This window comes from Carassius carassius, chromosome 3 (genome assembly GCF_963082965.1).
Source record: "Carassius carassius chromosome 3, fCarCar2.1, whole genome shotgun sequence".
In the NCBI taxonomy this organism is placed as follows: Eukaryota; Metazoa; Chordata; class Actinopteri; order Cypriniformes; family Cyprinidae; genus Carassius; species Carassius carassius.
Window position 1 is genome coordinate 9699269 of NC_081757.1, and position 19631 is coordinate 9718899.

General features: G+C 37.7%; 1 protein-coding gene across 6 annotated transcripts in view; it reads right to left on the bottom strand.

The window, feature by feature from the left end:
• si:ch211-200p22.4 (phosphatidylinositol-binding clathrin assembly protein) overlaps window positions 1-19631 on the bottom strand; it is a 59177-nt gene that overhangs the window by 36337 nt on the left and 3209 nt on the right. The window lies entirely within an intron of this gene.

Consider the following 19631-nt stretch of genomic DNA (forward strand, 5'->3'; position numbering starts at 1 on the left):
TTCCCTTGAGAGAAACATCTTTTCACACACAGAGCAGGTAATGAGGGAGACGACTCCTCCGTATCTGTTAGATTTTGGCCCTGTGGGCCTGTCTGTTGTTCTAATAGGGAGTTCTAGTGGTAAGTAGTTCAGCTCCCAATTGGAGTCTGATGATGAATCACAAGGATCTGGCAAAAAAAGACGGTACACTAGTATGGGCTATACATCTACAAAACACACTTACAGGATGCCAGTGAGGTACAAATGGCCTATAAATTGAGGATATGTTGCACTACACTGTACACATTGAGGAACTTTATAATAATTTTCATAGAATTCTGTGAAACACAGAAGTGCAATTTAACAATTTACCTCAGTTGGCACTGACAGAGCAGTTATTGGTTGAGATGATTATTTTATCTGTTGAATCAACCCTCTACATTGCGAGTAAATCACTGGCATACGCGTCTAAATTTTACTCTGGGCGATTAAATTATGTCTATTGATACCCATTGGCTAATAAATTCTTAGATTTTACTCGCCAGTGTGTGTGTTCAAGGCTATTATAAGATTAGCACATTTTCACTCGCTGAACACTGACTGCGCGCTTCAGAGTTTCGCTCTCAATCAAGCGATCTGTACTTTTCACTTCATCTCAATGGACGCACAGTACACCTGTATCTGACGCTCTGTAAACTCTGTGTGAAGGCGCATGACTCGCCGTCGCTTTGCTGATAGCACTGTTTCTCATACATGCACAGAGAGAGAGAGAGAGAGAGAGAGAGAGAGTCTTACAACGCTGAATCGACGAGTTACATGTAAACTATATTCTTTGTCGTATTCTCCTGACAAAATAATAGAGTTCATTTTGAATTATTCAACTTTTTAGAACAAGCAGAAGATATGCCGGTTTCCCCGGGAGTGGGCGGAGCTAATGCGCAAATGGCAATTTAATTGGCTGGCGCTGATCTATTACCATCCCTGTTTTGATTTCAGCAAATCAGTTCGACCGAACGCAGACAAAGAAAGTGACGTGACATTCAGCCAAGTATGGTGACCCATACTCAGAATTCGTGCTCTGCATTTAACCCATCCAAAGTCCACACACACGGAGCAGTGAACACAGAAAGAACTTCTTAATCAGTTCTTAATCACAACGTGATTATTATTCATGAACCCAGCAGCTCATCAATCCATAGTGCATTGTATATTATTCGTATGGTAGTAGAATTAGTAGAAGCTAATAATAATTAATATGATCTATTACTTTTTTTTTTTTTTTACAGAAACCCTCAATGACCAAAAATATCATTAAGCATCACCACCAGTCTTAAGTTCAGTTAAAATGACAAATATGCATTCATACATGGTTATCAAGTTTTAGTTCTAATCACTAAAGTTCTATCATTAAATAGTGCTTAATACCATAATATAATGCTTGACTGACTGATTAAGAAGCTGTGCCATTTTACAAAAATAAGCTGATTGGAATCATATGTGTGTGTGTGTGTGTGTGTGTGTGTGTGTGTGTGTGTGTGTGTGTAAAATACAGAGATGGGACCAAGTCACACATGTGCAAGTCTCAAGTAAGTCTCAAGTCTTAACCTTCAAGTCTCAAGTAAGTCCCAAGTATTTTTTTCTTGGACAAGTTATGTCGTCAAGTCAAGTCAAGTCCTGTAGTAAGTCAAGTCAAGTCCAAGTCAAGTCACCTTATTATTGTAATTTTACCTGCAGAATCTGATCTTAATAAAGTTAAAGACAAGATATAAGTAACAGTAAATTAAAATAATTTGGATTTGCATTGTAAATACTCATGTTCAGTAAAATACATCATGGAATCAAACAAAATTGTAACTTCATAAAATTATTTATTTTTCACTTCTGCCAACAGAAATGTTTTACATTTTAAACATTGAGTCCATAAAACAAATAACAGCTAAACATCCAACAGACCCCTCTCTGAACACCCCCCCCCTCTCTCTCTCTCTCTCTCTCTCTCTCTCTCTCTCTCTCTCTCTCTCTCTCTCTCTCTCTCTCTCTCAAACAACGTGACGTGACGTGACATGACATGACATGACATTCGGCCAAGTATGGTGACCCATACTCAGAATTTGTGCTCTGCACTTAACCCATCCGAAGTGCACACACACAGAGCAGTGAACACACACACACACACACACACTGTGAACACACACCCGGAGCAGTGGGCAGCCATTTATGCTGCAGCGCCCGGGGAGCAGTTGGGGGTTCAGTGCCTTGCTCAAGGGCACCTAAGTCGTGGTATTGAAGGTGGAGAGAGAACTGTACATGCACTCCCCCCACCCACAATTCCTGCCGGCCCGAGACTCGAACTCACAACCTTTCGATTGCAAGTCTGACTCTCTAACCATTAGGCCACAACTTCCCCTCAAACACAGTTTACATACAACATTAAACTTTCTTACATTTCTCCTCTCTCTCTCTCTCAAGTTCAAGTTGCTTTATTGGCATGACATTTGAGTTACAGTATTGCCAAATTTAGCATTTAGATACAGAATAAAATATGATTACAATAAAATACAATAAAAATAGCAGCAGCAGATAATATTTCTAATATTAATAATAGTAATTATATAGAATTAAGAATATAAAATAAAACAGTTGAATATAATAAATTATCCCTTTCGTATGGTGTGTATGGTGTATAAATATTTAGTAGCTATTGTGACTGCCGTCTCATTCTCTCCAAGTATACAGAGTAGTTTCTCTGAGTCATTTAGAGACAAGAATGAAGGATTCAAAGCTTCAAACTGTGGGAAGAATGTTTCTCTTGTAGTGCTGTATTTGGGACAGACAAGAAGGAAGTGTTTCTCATCCTCTGTTTGATTCAGCTCACAGTGTTTGCACAGTCTCTCTTCTCTCGGTAGCCAGGATCTTTTATGTCTACCAATCTCTATTTCCAAATCATGATCACGGAGTCGATATTTTGAAAGGATTTGTCTTTCTTTTAATTGCTTGAGTGATAAGTAATTTGCCAGTTTTGTGGTTCTGTTTAGGGCCGAATAACACTGGAGTTTGGTTTGGAGCTCAAATTCATTTTTTTTCATTTTTCATCATAATTATACTTCAGATTTTTGTCAATTAGTTTCTGAATGTTGGGGTTGTGATTGGAGTCAGACTCAGTTTGGGTTTCCTTCATCAGGTGAAGCACGAGTGTTTCTCTCTCTCTCTCACACACACACACACACACACACACACACACACACACAATCTCTCTCTCAGAGTACATCCGTAAGTCATTACCTCTATTACAAGGTATTGCACTTGCAAAATATAAGATTCGAGAGTCTTGTCTGCAAGCCGAGCACGATGTGGTCTATCCCACCATGTATGCGCCACCGGTATGCGCGCTCACAATGGAAGCAACGCGGTCGCGACGCGCACGCGGTGAGACACGCTCGACGCCTCAGGGGCGCAACTGCCCGAGCGCTTTGGAAACAATGAGAAAGCGGCGCGACTAGCGATTTCCACGCGTTTTTAGGCGCGAATTATTGACGACAAAAGCGATGACCCTCAGTACCCCTCAAGCTGAGATGTTGATGTGATGTGATATCTGATCTAAGTGCACGCCCACTTAGAGAGGGCGTAAGTCTGCGTAAGGTAGAGAGGGCATGACTGATGATGTCATGACATGACAACGCGATTCTCAGCCTGCGCTCCAGCTGAGTAATCAATTTTATTTTTTAAAAATAATTTATATATTTTATATTCAAACTGAAAACATAATGTGATTAACACTCAAGTCATTCAAGTCATCCTGTCTCAAGTCAAGTCAAGTCCCGAGTCTTTAACTTCCAAGTCCGAGTCAAGTCTCAAGTATTTTATTTTTTGTCAAGTCAAGTCACAAGTCTTAAAAATAGCGACTCGAGTCGACTCGAGTCCAAGTCACCAAGTCACAAGTCCCCATGTCTGGTAAAAATTGTACTAGCCAATGGCGTTTATATTGCCAAGGTGTATGTAGAGGGTTATAAATAAATATTGATTTCCACAAACTAATAAAATGTATACCTTTAATGCAATATTAGTCACTTTGGAGTTATTTCGTTTTTACATTTTCAGATTTTGCTCATATGGTAACATCGTATCTAAATAAAGGCAAAAAATGTATTATTGTGCTGAATTAACGTAACTAATATTTTATACCCTTGACAGCGCAACCCATCACAGTTTTTTTAAGTCTAATAATCTTATTATACCAGATTGTTATTCTGTTTTTCCTGTAAAACCTCTTAAAATGAAAAGACATTTTAAAAATATTTTTAAGACTTCCACTAGCCTTAAATTATATATAACTAACTTTAAGTCATATTAAAACTTTTGATGGATCTGTGGGAACAGTGCCAAATGCATACATTTGATTATTAATCAACAGTATAGTTTGAGTCCTGTTGTTAATTTTTAAAGTTAACATTTTCATAGTTAACTAAGAAGGATCCCTGTATAATTTACATCAATGAAAGGATTGTTCAACCAAAAACAAACTTTCATTATTTACTCACCCTTACATTGCTCCAAACCTGTATGACTTTTTTTCTTCTGTTGAACAGACTGATAAAATATTCTGAAGAATTTATGGAGGGGAGGGGGGGCAATTGGTCAACCAATAGTGGATTTGACTGATACCGACAGCTAGACTGGACCACAATGATTCATACAGATTAATCAAAAATAATAATAATAATAATAATAAAATTGAACCTGTACTATGCTGTAAATTAATAAAAATATTAAATATTAATTTAATGATCATTAAAGCTAGTTCATGGTTTATTAACTAATGTTAACAGAAGCAACTTTAAACAAAATTCTGAGGAAAAAAGCAGAAGTGTGGGATTATAAAAAGAATGACGAGTTGATTTTTCTTGCCAGAATTATGAGATATTATCTGGGAAATGCAAGAAAAAAAACTTAGAATTTTGAGATATAAATGGCTTCCGTAGACTGCTACATTAAAACTAGAGCCCGACCGATATATCGGCCGGCCGATATTATCGGCCGATATAAGCTAATTGCATTTAAATCGGCATCGGCATTTATAACGGCCGATGAAACATGAGAAACAGAGTCTCATGCTTCACTCATGTTATGAGTGTTGCATAGTGTGCCCACCAGAGGGAGCTCTGCAGCTCCAGAGTTAAAAACAGCGCCAGAAGTCCACTACAGAAGAAAGCGATCAACTGTTTTGACGGTGAGTCTGTCGTTCGTCATGTGAAATGATTGTAGATTTAGTTCATACCCTGTATATAAAAACTGTGTGGTAGTTCTAGCTAACGGTCCTATCATTATCACTTCTAAATATTCTGTAACATCACTTACAGCCGCTAATGCATTGCTATATTAGATTAGCCACAAAGCTAATACCATGTTTATCAGTGGAAGAGCGCGAACGTTAATAGGAGGTCAAACTATAACGTTAGCGTTTAACTTATTCTTATTCTATTGCGGTGTGTTTCCCACATAATGACCGCGTAATTGGGCCTTTCACACAGGACGAGGTATGCACGGCGCTTGCCGCTGGGCTCAGCGTTGCCCTTCAGATACAACGCGATTTGCGCTGCGCTATGGCATAGGCGGAGTTTTAAAAACGTTTAGCGGGAGCTCTTTCATAGTCTGTTCCTCCTCCTTTCGGTCAGCAACAAACATGTATTTGTCCCGTTGTAAGAAGCGAGCGATAGCGCTAGTCCTGCTGATGAGAATTAAGAGAGAAGCAAGGAAGAAGAGGCTACCCTCAGGTCCAGAGAACAATTTGGTGAATTCAGGCTGGTTACGTTACTCTAACGCTAATAGCTTCCTTTTTAGCAGGCCCCTTAAATGCTTGCTATTAACTTGTTTGAAGGTGGTTCTTCTCAAAATTGACAGCGGTGTGTTCATGACACTAACGTTAACCATTCAACTTCGAATTGATTCCGTAATCTTCCGGTAATAGTAGGCAAGACGATGTTCTGTGAGAGCAAATATAGTGTAGTTACAGTAACTACAGTAGGTGCGTCAGAAATAATTAAACCAGAGGGGACATGTAAATAAATGTGAGCTGAACAAGCGCTTTTTTTTTTTTTTTTACATATTGTTTCAAAGCAGCTTTACAGACATAACAGGAAAATGTTGAAATAATATTGTTAAATATAAGTAGGTAATACCTATTGCTTGACAAATAAAAAAAAAATATATATATATTTCTCATTTTTGCCTATGTAGGAGATCCCAGTTTATTATTATTATAATTCTAATGATGACATGAGTAATGATACATGGTGATATTATTAATATACATGCTTATTTTTTCTCCGTCTCTCTTTCTGCCTACAGATGGCTGAAAAAGGTGAATGCTGTAGCAGCAAAGTGTGGGACTACTTCTGCAAATACTTTAACTTTAGTATTATAATTTATTTACAGTAAACACACAGACTGTTAAAACCAGCTTCAACTGGAAGAAAGTAAAAGTGTTAAATGTTTAAAACCAGACTGTTTTTTGATCATTAAAAAATATATACTTTTGATGTGCAATTGTTTAGTCATTGAGACTGTAATCTAAGGCTTCTTTTTTAACATAGTCCATTCTGGAAAATGGTTTATACAGCCCACATATATAGAACAGGCAGATATTTTGCTATTGAATGTTGTGTAAATGCAGTTTATAGGAAATGGGTCTAATATCCAGATTATTTTTAAAATCAAAATATCGGCTTATAAATCGGCTCTTTTCGAGTTAATATCGGCATCGGCCCCCAAAAATCCATATCGGTCGGGCTCTAATTAAAACTGCCATTTTCTCCCACCACATAGGCTCCGGCCACAAAAAAAATGTCATTGCTGTTTGCAAACACTGAAATTGGTCTTTACACAGCCCTAGTTGCTAGGGTGTTGAGGGTGGTTGCTAGGTTATTCTGGGTGGCTGCTTACTTGCCCAAGTGCAAAGAGCCCAGCCCTAAGACTATTGATATTCTGGTCTCTAGATATGACTCAGGTCCCACCTTATAATTATGTCTTTGATATCTCCCGCACCACAGGAAAAAAAATGAAAGTCTGTAAGTTTAGAAAAGTAATAGCTTACAGAAGCACATTTTAAGGTATCATTTATGCCCATAGAACAATCGAGTTACGTGCCAGTACTTATAGTGAGCAATTATAATAGTACTGCAAACAGCATTAATAAATGTGTGCAATCCTGAAGATTCAAGTCAACTCCACTGAGTTATTCAGCCTCTCTTCCCAAGATTAATGCATATTCACGCAGTGTGACTACTATTAAAATCATACTGCAGCCTGTTGGGGGATGAGTTACGAGATGGCTGTCTGTTCAACAGCGTTTTCACCCATCTCTCTCTCTCGCTCTCTCTCCAGTCTAGAAATGCATCATGGCTTTTGCTCCAGCACTCGGTCTCTCTTTTCCTCTTTCTTGCTCGCTTTCTATTATGGTCAGAAGGACAGCCTGCGAGCTGATTGGCTCCTTTGGGAGGGAGGGGGAGGGAAAGAGAAAGAGAGTGAAAAACTAGTCTAAAGTGAGGATATGTGCTGATTTAATCAGATAAAACCAAACACATTTGGTGGTATTGATCACAAAGTCCACTGTCTTAAACAGAGAAAGACTGAGAGAGGCATAAATAACCAAGAAACTCCCCATTCCTGTTTAAAATTTAAAGCAAAGATAATGTATGTGGTCGTACACCTTTGGACATGAGATTGAGACACTGCATATATAACACCAATATTATATTAACTCTATCGTATCAATCATTTAAAAGTAAGCATAAGTATTTTTTTTTTTTTTTTTAAGAGTGCATTCTTAAACATTTAGGATGCCTAATTAAGCAAAAACTATTAAATAGGCATTTGCCAGTCCAGTTAGAGCTACTTCTTCAGTCAGGTTATAACATATGAATTTTACTACAAGTGCATTAAAAACTTCTAGATGAAAAAACCAAGATGCCAATAAAATATCTAAAATGTGCATTAAAAACATACACTGGCTTAATGTGGATAAATTATTTGCACATAAAATGCTATAGTCACACTCACAGGGTGCATTCACGCAATATAGGAATTACATCTCATCCTCACTGAACTCATAACTCCGACTTATACCACCTGACCAGGGGCTTGTACCATGATGGTAGCTGAACAAATTCAGAGTTACAGGATTAGTTTTGAGATGACAAAACCAAACCTCTCCAGTCCGACTTTGTTGGTACCATAATGCTGTTCATCAACTTTCTTTGTCAACTCAGGCTTTGATCCTGAATTTGTGGAGGGCGTGCACATGAATGTGTGAAATCACTGGCGAACAGCCAATCATTTGCCTTGCAACTAGGGATGGGTACCGAAACCCGGTATTAAAATGGCCCCGGGGCTAAATTATGAAAGACTGTAGTATCAGTAAGATCTGACGGTATCGGTTCTGCTTTCGGTACTGGAAGGGAAAAAATTAATGTACTATGTATTTATGCTTAATAATGTTATCGTGCACATTTTATCTCACCAAACATTTCTAATGTGCGATCATATTAAGACGTTTGTCTGTGAGATCTGCGAGATCTCTCGTGCATGCCGCGGAGGCTGTCTGTTATGGGCCTTTCACACAGGACGCGGTATGCGCGGCGCTGTGCTATAAAACCCATTCATCTCAATGGCTTGCGCCGCGCAAGGACGTTTTGTTGCTGCGTCGACCAAAGCGCAAGCGCAGCGGTGCGCATCATTTACGTGCTTGCGCGCACACCGCGGTCAAAGTTCAAAATAGTTCAACTTTTGCCACTGCGCTCTGTGACTATTACCAGCACGACCAATAGAATGGGGGGATCCAAAACAAGCACGGAATTAAAAATGGATGTGTGTGTCAGAATTTCCTGAGCTGTACAATACAAGTTTGAGGTAGTATAGGGACATCGTCAGGAAAGCTGTGTCATGGAGACATATCTCCATTCAAGGAACAACAGACTATGATAGAGCTCCCGCTAAAAGTTTTTAAAACTCCGCCTACGCCATAGCGCAGCGCAAATCGCGTTGTATCTGAAGGGCAATGCTGAACCCAGCAGCAAGCGCCGTGCATACCGCGTCCTGTGTGAAAGGCCCATTAGTCACAGACACACACACCACAACGAGCGCGGCGCACGCACAGACATAACAGTATGAAAACTCCCGCTTAATAATAAAGATTGACGATGGCGAAGAGATTTGCTTAATAATGTTATCGTGCACATTTTATCTTACCAAACATTTCTAATTTGCGATATTAAGACGTTTGTCTGTGAAATCTGCGAGATCTCTCATGCACGCCGCGGAGGCTGTTCACATATCGCGTCTTTTGCGTGCTCATGTTCGTTATTTCAAATGTAAAATGGAAGCGACGCGGTCGCGACGCGCACGCGGTGTTAAAAATCTCAACTTTTCAGAATGCCGCTAGCGCACCGCAGGTCATGTAACTTCCTCACCTTTTCCGTAACAACGTTGAAAGCTCAGCCAAGATGAAGGAACAGCTGATAGCTGTATGTGGATTTTTAAATTAATTTAGTAGCAGTGCTACTGCAAGCAGTTTTTAGTGCTGCAAATCCATTTATCCATTGCTGAAATTTCCGCGTCTTCATGGATAGAGAAGGTCATGGTTGCTTTGCAACGGCAGACTCCTCAGGAGCGCAAGTGTCTGAAGGCTTTGGGGGAAAAAAATCAGAAAGTGGCATGCCTAGCGTTTTCCACGCTTTTTTAGACGCGATATGTGAACGGCCCCTTACAGTATGAAAACTCCTGCTTAATACAAAGAGTGACGATGGCGGAGACAGCAAAACGTTACAAAGTGTGGTTATACTTCACTAGAGTTGATGCAACGCTGGTTGTCATAAGTGCAACAAAATTTTTGCATGCAAGGGCGGAAACACAAGCAATCTTTCAAAGCATTTTTCAAAAGTGCATTATGTGCAGACAGAGAAATACAAAGTTTTCGACTGCCTAACACAACACAAAGTACCGATAAGAATACCGTTAAAGTACCGGACCGTTAAGCAGTATCGGTAAGAGTAGTAATACCGTTAAAACCTTAACGATACCCATCCCTACTTGCAACACAAAGCAAGTTTGATTTACTTTTCGCGAGAGACCCAGTGAGATTCAAAACTAAAGGTTAAAGGTTTTGCTAAAGGTTAAGAGATTGAAGAATATGACAAATTTAAATGTCATATGAAAAATGAAGGATGACAAATAAAATTAGGGTGGGCATATGCACCGTTCAAACAGGACACGTCCCAGCCAGGATTTTAATATTGCCTAAAATATCCAGATTGTGTGACATTCATGAGCTATAGAGAGCAGAGCAGACAGCTCCTAAAGCTTTCGATTCGCTCTCGCAAACCTACTTTGGTGTCTTTTCTTGATCATGTGCAGCAACGCTTCAAGTCAAACGCTTTGCATCGCTTTAATCGTTCCCTGTAGTTTTCACCTTCTCACGCACAGCCCCCCAATTGGTCAATTATGACCAATACCTGCATGCTATTGGTCAAACTGCTTTGGATGTTTTAGGCAATATTAAAATCCTTGCCGGGACGTGTTCCATATGAACGGCACATATGGACACCCTAAATAAAATAAATAATCTTGCTCTATCAGTGCAGTGACGAGTGGAACTTGTTAACTTAGTTTATACATTTGAAAATATATAGTGATAGACTCGAACATGTAAGGTCAGATTTTTTTTTTTTTTTTAAATAAATTTGATACTACAGCTTATTTATATTACATGATCTGTATACATTCATATTTATTTAAAACAAACGATTGTTAAACTTAATTGCTTGTGTGTAAAAGATAAATAATAATAATAATATGAATCACAATTATTATATAAATCATAAAATGATTCAGTAATTATCATTAAAGCCAGACTTCTGTTTTTTCATTTTTTATTTTTTTGCATTAGTGACCTTTAATTTGGAGCAAGATAAACTGGAATGACTTTGTGTCAGACATGTGTCATTTTTCTCACATCTGATTGGTCCAACTTCAGTTTGAGTTCTCCAACCCAGAACATAATCTCCCCCGGAGCAGGTTAGCCGTGGAGTGTAATTTACTATGGCAATGAATGCCGCTAAAAGCCAAGCCACTTACTTGGTACCTAAAACCCAGGATTGGTGAAAACGAACCTGAAACTTACCTGGCTAGCCAGCTAATCTAGCTTCATGGTACAGGCCCCAGCTTCAAAGGTAGAAGAGTAGTTCTGATATTATTTGTTTACAATTAACCTATTGACTGTACTATTAATTTCTTAAAGGGATACTCCAACCCAAAATGAAAATATTGTAATTAATCACATACCCCCATGTCGTTCCAAACTCGTAAAAGCTTAGTTTGTCTTCAGAACACAATTTAAGATATGTTGGATTAAAACCCGGAGGCTTGTGACTGTCCCATTAACTGCCAAGTAAATTACACTGCCAATGTCCAGAAAAGTATGAAAAACATCATCAGAATAGTCTATCTGCCATCAGTGGTTCAACTGTAATGTTATGAAGTGAGTGCCTAGAAAAGTGCTATATAAATGTAAGGAATTATTATTATTATTATTATTATTATTATTATTATTATTATTATTAAAATGTTCAACATGGATGGAAACCGTTTTTGAGATGCCGTACTTGACAAAACCAAAGCAAACTGCTAAAGAGAAACTTAAAAACGCAGATTTGGTCTTTCTAGTTTCAATTGCGATCAAATTAAATCATTACACAACATTGATACTAATCTCCAATTTACAAGGCTTCTGTGCGTCACATACTGTGATCATAAAAGTGGATTCCCAGAGTAACTGAGAAAAGGTAGCGCTTCACACCGCAGACTTTAAATAGACTTTCTGACAGTCTTTCACTAAAACAGACAATAACACTTCCACGTTATCCCTTACAAACACACACACCTGCATGGCTCCATGCTAAGATGTGTGCATCGGTGCACGAAATGAGGTGCAGCGGCAAGAATCGAATCCAAGAGAAGAGGTGGAAGAAAATCTTGGCCCAGTGATGTCACTGCAGTGCAGCAAATGAAGAGGCTATGAGCGATGAAGTCACCCATCTTCACTCAGTCTGTATCAAAGTCTTATTGTTAGACTGACAGACAATGAAACCCTTTGAAAACATCCATACAGGGCTGAGCCTGCCACCAGTTGGAAATGACAGAGGCTAAAAACATTCTTGGATTTGCAATGCACACATCGTCACCATAATTGGCCGGAAGAGACTGGTTTTGATTTAAAAACAACTCTTTGCAAGAATGAAAAATGAGCGAAATTACAAATTAAAGTGCTTTTGATTCAAAGCATGATTATTCTCTGCAGTGCCCAGGCTTACAAATTAATCAGAATTGAGCCTTGATGAGGAATAGGAAGTTTGGCAGGAAGCCTTTTGCCTTTCTTGTGTGTGTGTGTGTGTGTGTGTGTGTGTGTGTGTGTGTGTGTGTGTGTGTGTGTGTGTGTGTGTGTACACGAGGAAGTAAATTGACCAGGTGGCCTGACAGTCTGTCCAGCTGTCAGCCAGAAGACCATAGCTGGTGCTCACCTCTGAACAGTCACAGCTGCCATGCTAATTACCTGTTCCAACCGTACTAATCACTGACTCCAGGTCAGTCCTGCATGACCCCCTACTTTAGGAGAACTGGCCCATAATGCACTAAATGTGGACTGGGAACTGACATTCCAGAGTATTGCAATGGTTTATTGCACAAAAGTCTCTATATTTTAAGTTCAATAAGTGTTTTTGGCAAAACAGACTGACCAGCAGTCAGTGCAAGTCTGCTGAGGCCATCCTTAAAAATACAACTCTGTCAATTTAGGACCGACTCAAATTTTATTTTATTTATTTTGCTTTTAGTCCGACCGACTTGCCGGTTGTAAATTTGTGTTATGACAGACCAATTTTTTTTTTTTACTCAAACAACTAATAGAAAAGCAATAAAATAATATTAATTATATTTTAGTAAGTATTGTAAATATATAAATTGCCTAGGCCTACATACAAACAAAGGCTACGTTCTTTCTTTTAAATAAAAACCTGTGGCGTCATCTAGGTTTACACTATTGGTTAACAGATGTCACACTATGGCCTGTGCGTTCTCTTCGTCTTCTCTCATTCACTGTCAGAGTCATCGGTTCGCACTTGGTGATGATGGCTGCGGCTGTAGTAAACAAAATGTTTGAGGGCACCATTCAAAGTCATAAGGGTTCGGGCACCATAATACATTTAAAAAATTCATTAAAAACAGCTCGACACCGCTTTAACTTGGCACAAAGTTCTGGAAAAACTGTACCCAGATCTTTTCCCATCCCTTCTCCCGTCTAGTCTAAAACTGTAACCGTGTCGACTGTCACTTTATAGCTATTCGAAACTCTATTGCACGAATCGATTGGACCAACCAACACAAGTTTCAAAAACGAAAATAGGAAGTTGATTTTAACGGCCTTCTCTCAGAGCGCGTCCAGGTTTTTTTGTGTGTGTGGTTTTTTTTGGAGCGCGTCTAGTTTTTTTTTTTTTTTGGAACCTGTCATACAGCAACTGCAGCTTCAGACAAACACGCATAAACAGCAAATAATACTTCTGCACAATGTTTCTCTTTTTACAACAAATGTGATTCTGATTCTGTTGAAATTTCTAATCGTAAAACACAACCATGTTGAAGTTTGCAGTAAATGTGTTCCTATAGCTCTATTGGTAGAGCATTGTGCTATCAAGCGCAGGGTTGGGGGTTCGATTCCCCGGGAACACATGATAGGTAAAAATTGATAGCCTGACTGCACTGTAAGTCGATTTGGATAAAAACGTCTGCTAAATGCATACATTTATTTTCATTTTAAATTTAAAAGTTTTGCATTATGGCAGTCCACTCTGCTTATTGTTTTTCGAGAATGTTGCACTCCTGTTTGTCATTGTGCATGAAACTTCACGCCAATAAATCATCAGAAATATTGGTCTTTACCAAAACATTGAATTTTTACATTCATCCTGCCTGTTGTCCGTGGATTTACCTATATTTGGTGTTATTTGCCATATAAAACGTATTTAGACATGCAAAATCGATTCTACAATCGATTCAATGAACACTTGTCTCTCAAATCAAACAGGATTTTTTTCACAAATGTGACAACCCAAGAAAGCAAAGTAAATGGTCTCTCATTTGTAGGTTGCATTGACACCTAGCGGTGGATGCAAGTAAAACAGTATAACACGACCTCATTTTTTTTTCTTCAAATGAATGCAGCTGAAATTCATTCAATAAACATGTTTTTGACAAAGATTTCAATTTGTTTGTGGTCTATATAGGCTGCATCAAAATGAGGTTTGCAATGATGCGCCCGATGGCACGGGTTGAAGACCCAGTCAGTGACGTCACAATATACTAATTTGTTTAAATTCATACCTACGTAATCACCATCACCAAAATTTTACTTTTTTTACTTTGAAACTTATTTTTATTTTTTGAAAAAAAATATATATAGACCTACCTACCGACCCTTTTTTTATTTTATTTTTTACTGTGACTGCAAACCAAAATATTTTTAAGGATGGCCTGAGTTTTTGTGCTACAATAAACATGCTGGAACTATAGTATACATCACTGTGTACAAACTCACTAGTTTTATTGCTCTACAATGAAGCAAAGTAGCAATTCAGTACGTCTTGTGCCAAGTAGTGAAGTCCAAAGAAGCTGAATGAGAAGCTAGTTACTAAATTGCAATTTCAGTTCACAACAACACAAAATTAAAATATTAATGTATCCTGATCCAGACGTCAATATCTGTATTGCCAAGCTGATTCCCATAACAGTAATGAGCATTTGAGCTTCCATCACCCCAGATTTATTGTCATTGTATTAAAAGCAAAAACTCTCCTAAGATTCAAATTTTGAATCTGAAGGGACCACAAAAAGGGTTTCAGGATAGTAATTAGGGAACAATGTAACCACTAGGCAATTTTTGTTGTGTGGTGTTTAGCCACGTTTACTGACAAGAGGGAACTCAAATGGAGGAGCACAAAAAGGTTTATTACATCAATGAAAGACAATATCAAAAGGATAGCGGTTTCCTTTGTGGAAAAGCTGATCACTCAGATTAGAGGGCATCCAGACCTGTTGAGATTTTTCTCTCTGCTCAAAAACAAATACTAACCTCAATAACCTGCAGATAAGAACAGCAAACTGTTTTAATGAGCGCACAGTCTTTTATCGGCTAACCGCTTCAGCTAGCTTGAAGGAGAATTCTTCTCCAAATAAACGTCTGTGCTCACTCTGTCTGGGGAACCTGGGAGCTATATTAAAAATAGCTGGGTTCCTTTTTGAGAGATTGTTTGCTATGTCTGTATCTCTGCCTCCATTTCCTTCCCAGCTGCGTGTTTTGATGGCCTTTATTGCTGTGATTGGAAATTATGCTTATCTGGGGTCAGTTTGGTGGATGGCCCTCTAACAATCAAGCTGAAATATGGTGAGACGAGGTCAGTCTTTGAGCAGTGCTATAAAAACATAAATGTGATGACGGTGACATTTTTGTAAAAGGGTCTATAAGGGATTCCTGGACAGTGAGTTCAGTGACAACAGTTCTGTGGAATACCGCAGCCATTCCTCACGTCAATCCCATATTTCTCCCTCTCGCTTTTTTTTTCACCAGCACAGATTTGCAGCTAATTAGCAACTTGGAAACAGAGCTTGAAAAATTATGTAAAGCTCTAGTCTTTAATAAAAAGCAAAACAGAAAGCCACGCAATCATATCAGTACACACTTTATTTCTCACACAGTCAGAGAAAATGTTAAAATGAAAACCAGAAAAAAATTTTTTGAGTCTTTAAGCATGACTGCTAATGCATTAATGTTGGTATAAATCTTTAGTATAGGGACTAATTCTCAATACTTACTAGTTGCTTATTTAGCGTGTCTATTGTTAACAAATTGGTGTTTATTAGTAATTATAAAGCACATATTCTGCATGACCATATTCTACATCCCTAATCCTGCCCAATATCTAAACTTAACTAACTTACCAGTTATTAATAAGCAGCAAATTAGGAGTTTGAGGCAAAAGTGGTAGTTTATGGTTTGTTAATGGTGAGAATTGGACCCTAATTTTTTTTTTTTCATTTAAAAATATTATATTTACTTTTATTTTGTTATTATTATTACTATTATTTTATGTTTGATGCTTTAAAGAGAATTCATGTAAAGACAATTTGTCTAGCTTATGGAAAGTTTAATCATTTTTATTTAATTTGGTGTCTAAACCCTAATTTCAGTAATTATTCTTCTCAGACTTCAAACGTCCTATTTGGGTCAGTCTGTTTTTGGGAGGTCAATGATAGTTTTGTGCAATAAAATGTTACAGTTATGTTTCTGAATTTGAGAATATGTAGTTTTGGACATATAGCCATGAGAGAAAAAAAGAAGAGCTCCGAGAATTCTCTCCTCTGAGATGCGTCATAAATAAAGTCCCAGGTTTTGCAGAGATGTCGGAATAAGAGCCAAGGTACTCTTATAAGGTACAAAACAAGCTATCAAACAGAGCCAACGGCCCTCAGCAACTATAAATAGGCCACATCAGCACTAGAAGTGTGAGAGGCACAGAAGCAATGTGTCATGCAGCATGTATAAGCTCTCTTATAGTTGTGTCCTCACACTGAATGATGCTCAAACATTGATCAACTGCTTCTCCTTCCTAAAAAAAACTCCATTACCGAATACTGTACTTCAAAGGCATCCTCTTTTATCAGTTTAAGTACCTCAGCTCCTGGGTCTATTTCTCCTTACTTGCTTCTCAAGCAATACTACATCCATCATCCACAAAATTACAATGAGTTCATAAGTAAAAGCTACTTATCTGTGGAGTAGATTGCTCTTGTGAAGCAGATGGCTGTAAACAGTGGACCAAGCATCCTGAAGGGTAATCTGTATTCTGAATGGCTGGGTGGTATTTCCCCAGACATGTTAGAGAATGGCTGTTTTGTCTTTGCTGCGCAGCATTATTTCAGCTGTCTGGTTCAAAATCAGCAGCACTTCACCTTTAACCCTAACACACTCCAGACTAAGATTGCTGTTAGTTGAATAGTCTCACGATTATTGATTAGGGCTGTAAAGTCTGGTTTAGGCATGTGCTAAATTATACATTTGAATGCAATCAGTTTGGTGGGTTTACTGAAAGACTTTAAGAAGTCCCATACAAAAATTAGGCAGCTCCTTTGGCTTCTCCTAAACAAGTTTGGGGCTGTTTATATTTATCTGTTTATATCTGACACCTGACATTTTTAACCTGTGCGTCATAAGAATGCAACACTCGTGACAAGGCAAAAAATAACACAAGATCCAATGCAACTGCCAAAGTAACAAGATCTAAAAGATCTAAAATATATATTTCTAAGAACATTCTAAAACTACTCCACTATTTGGAAACGGTTTATTTTTTCTAAAATTTAAAGCTGCAATCCCTAACTTTTTTTGGTTAAAAATTATCCGGAATCAATATTTGAGCAAGTTAACCAGCCCATGTTCAAAACGAATCACCTTACTTTAGCCCGATTGACAACTGTTATCTTATAATGTTTTCTAATTTGAGTGATACGGGTAGGTTTTCACAGGAAATTCGAGCATGCTGCCTCAACATTACTTCACGTCTGTAAACATAAAGAAGTTGTCCCGGTTTCTAGGCAATCGCATGCGAAGATCCCGCAGGTGGCGGATCGTTTATAGCCTTTTCTCACAGCAGCTAGAATAATTAAATGTATAATTTTGAAGGTTAATTTTTATCCAGAAAGGATTTGTTTATGATACACATATGAATTAAATTTAATTATATTCCAGTTTTAAATGTGCTTCGGATTACAGATAGCCAGGGATTACACAAGATTTGTGTTTTAAAGACAACCAGTTCGAAGGGAGCAAAGTTTGCTGTATGGGTTTAAAGGATTTCTTAATATGATAATTAGAGATTAGACTGTACAGAAATTGAAATCTACACGCTTATACACACTACGAGTACAGTGTGTATAAGCGTGTACGCATTGGCACGCATTGCTGATGTTTTTAGCATTAATAATTTGAGAAAAGTATAAAAATAATAATAATTTGCATGGTTTGATGTGATATGAGTTCCTTAAATTAAATCACCATTGGTAATGTTAGCACAAACTATTGTAATGCTTTTTCCTCAGTTGGTCAAAATAAACATGGCAGACTTGTTACTTGTTAAGATGACAATTTCCGGTGAAAATTCTTATTTGTGTCATATATTCCAAGACATAGGCTAGGAATATATGACAATCTGTGATTGCGAAGTACAGCAAATATCCACACCGGTGCGGTGACTGACTGTCTGCTACACATACTCCTCAAAATATTAGATTCAACCACACTGGAGCCGCGCCGGAGCACAATCCACGCAAGGAAGATAATTCTGCAAACAGCTGCAGTTGCAGCTTTTCAAACAGAGATGGCAAAACTTTGCTTGACTGCAGCAGCACAGCTTTAACCCAATCAGGCAGAAAGGAGCTAAACAACCATTAGATGAAATCAATATGGTTTCTTTTTATTCCGTATTTAAGGAGCATGTAACTCCAAAATACATTTCTAGCTGTACTTGAGAATATTTTGCTTACTAATAATAGTTTGAAATGGCTGTCAAAATAATAATGCTACAAACCTTGCAGTCTTTACCAACTGATAAAATCTAGTGCAACCTGACACCCCAAATGTACATAAAAAGAAAGAATCTGTTGATTACAGACAGCCTTTGTCATTTTTGTGTTAAATAGTGATCAAGAGGACCTGTAAATGGCTGTAAAAAGCTGGAAACAGTTTCTCATTTAGTTTATTTGTTAGAATGCAAGACTGAGCACAGATTTCAGTTCAGTACAATAAGGCTCAAGTGTCCCACTCACTGCTTCCGAAGAGGTCAGGGTGCAAAATCTGTTTGTTGACTCAGTAAAAATCTCACTGCTGTTTGCACAGAACAGGAAAGTGAATGCAAACTGGACAAAACTAAATAAAAGATTGAACCTTCAAAAAAAAAAAAAAAAGCCATAACTTCTTTGTCAGCTATCTACATTTCCAGTCTGACAGATTGCTTTAGCCAAAATGATAAAGCAACGGAAACTTATTAACACAGGACTTATTCTAAACTACAATAAATAACAGGGATGCATGGATATTATAAATATGGCTGATACACATAAGCCATTAAAGTTATTGCAAATAACTGATAAATAACTGCATACTATTTTCTCTAAATAAAAAATAAAAAGAGTCATGCAATAAATGAATTTGAGCAACACATTAACATCATAAATATATAGATTTAAAAATATATCTATATTTTTTTGAGGTTCTCTGAATGGTACATTTAACTTTAACTGAATATTACAATGCCAAAAGTAATCTAAATATTAAAAACTGATACTTACAATATCAGTAAGCATTAAAAAAAAAAAAAATCTAATCTCAGCCAATAACCAATATGCTACCAATGCATCCCTAATACATAATTATGACATACTGCATGTTGTCTTTATAACACGAAAGCAAAACAACATACGTCAAGTCAGGCTTGTGAAACTTCCCAATTCTGAAAACTGGTTTAAGCAAGTAATGCTTTTAGATAATAATACTTTTC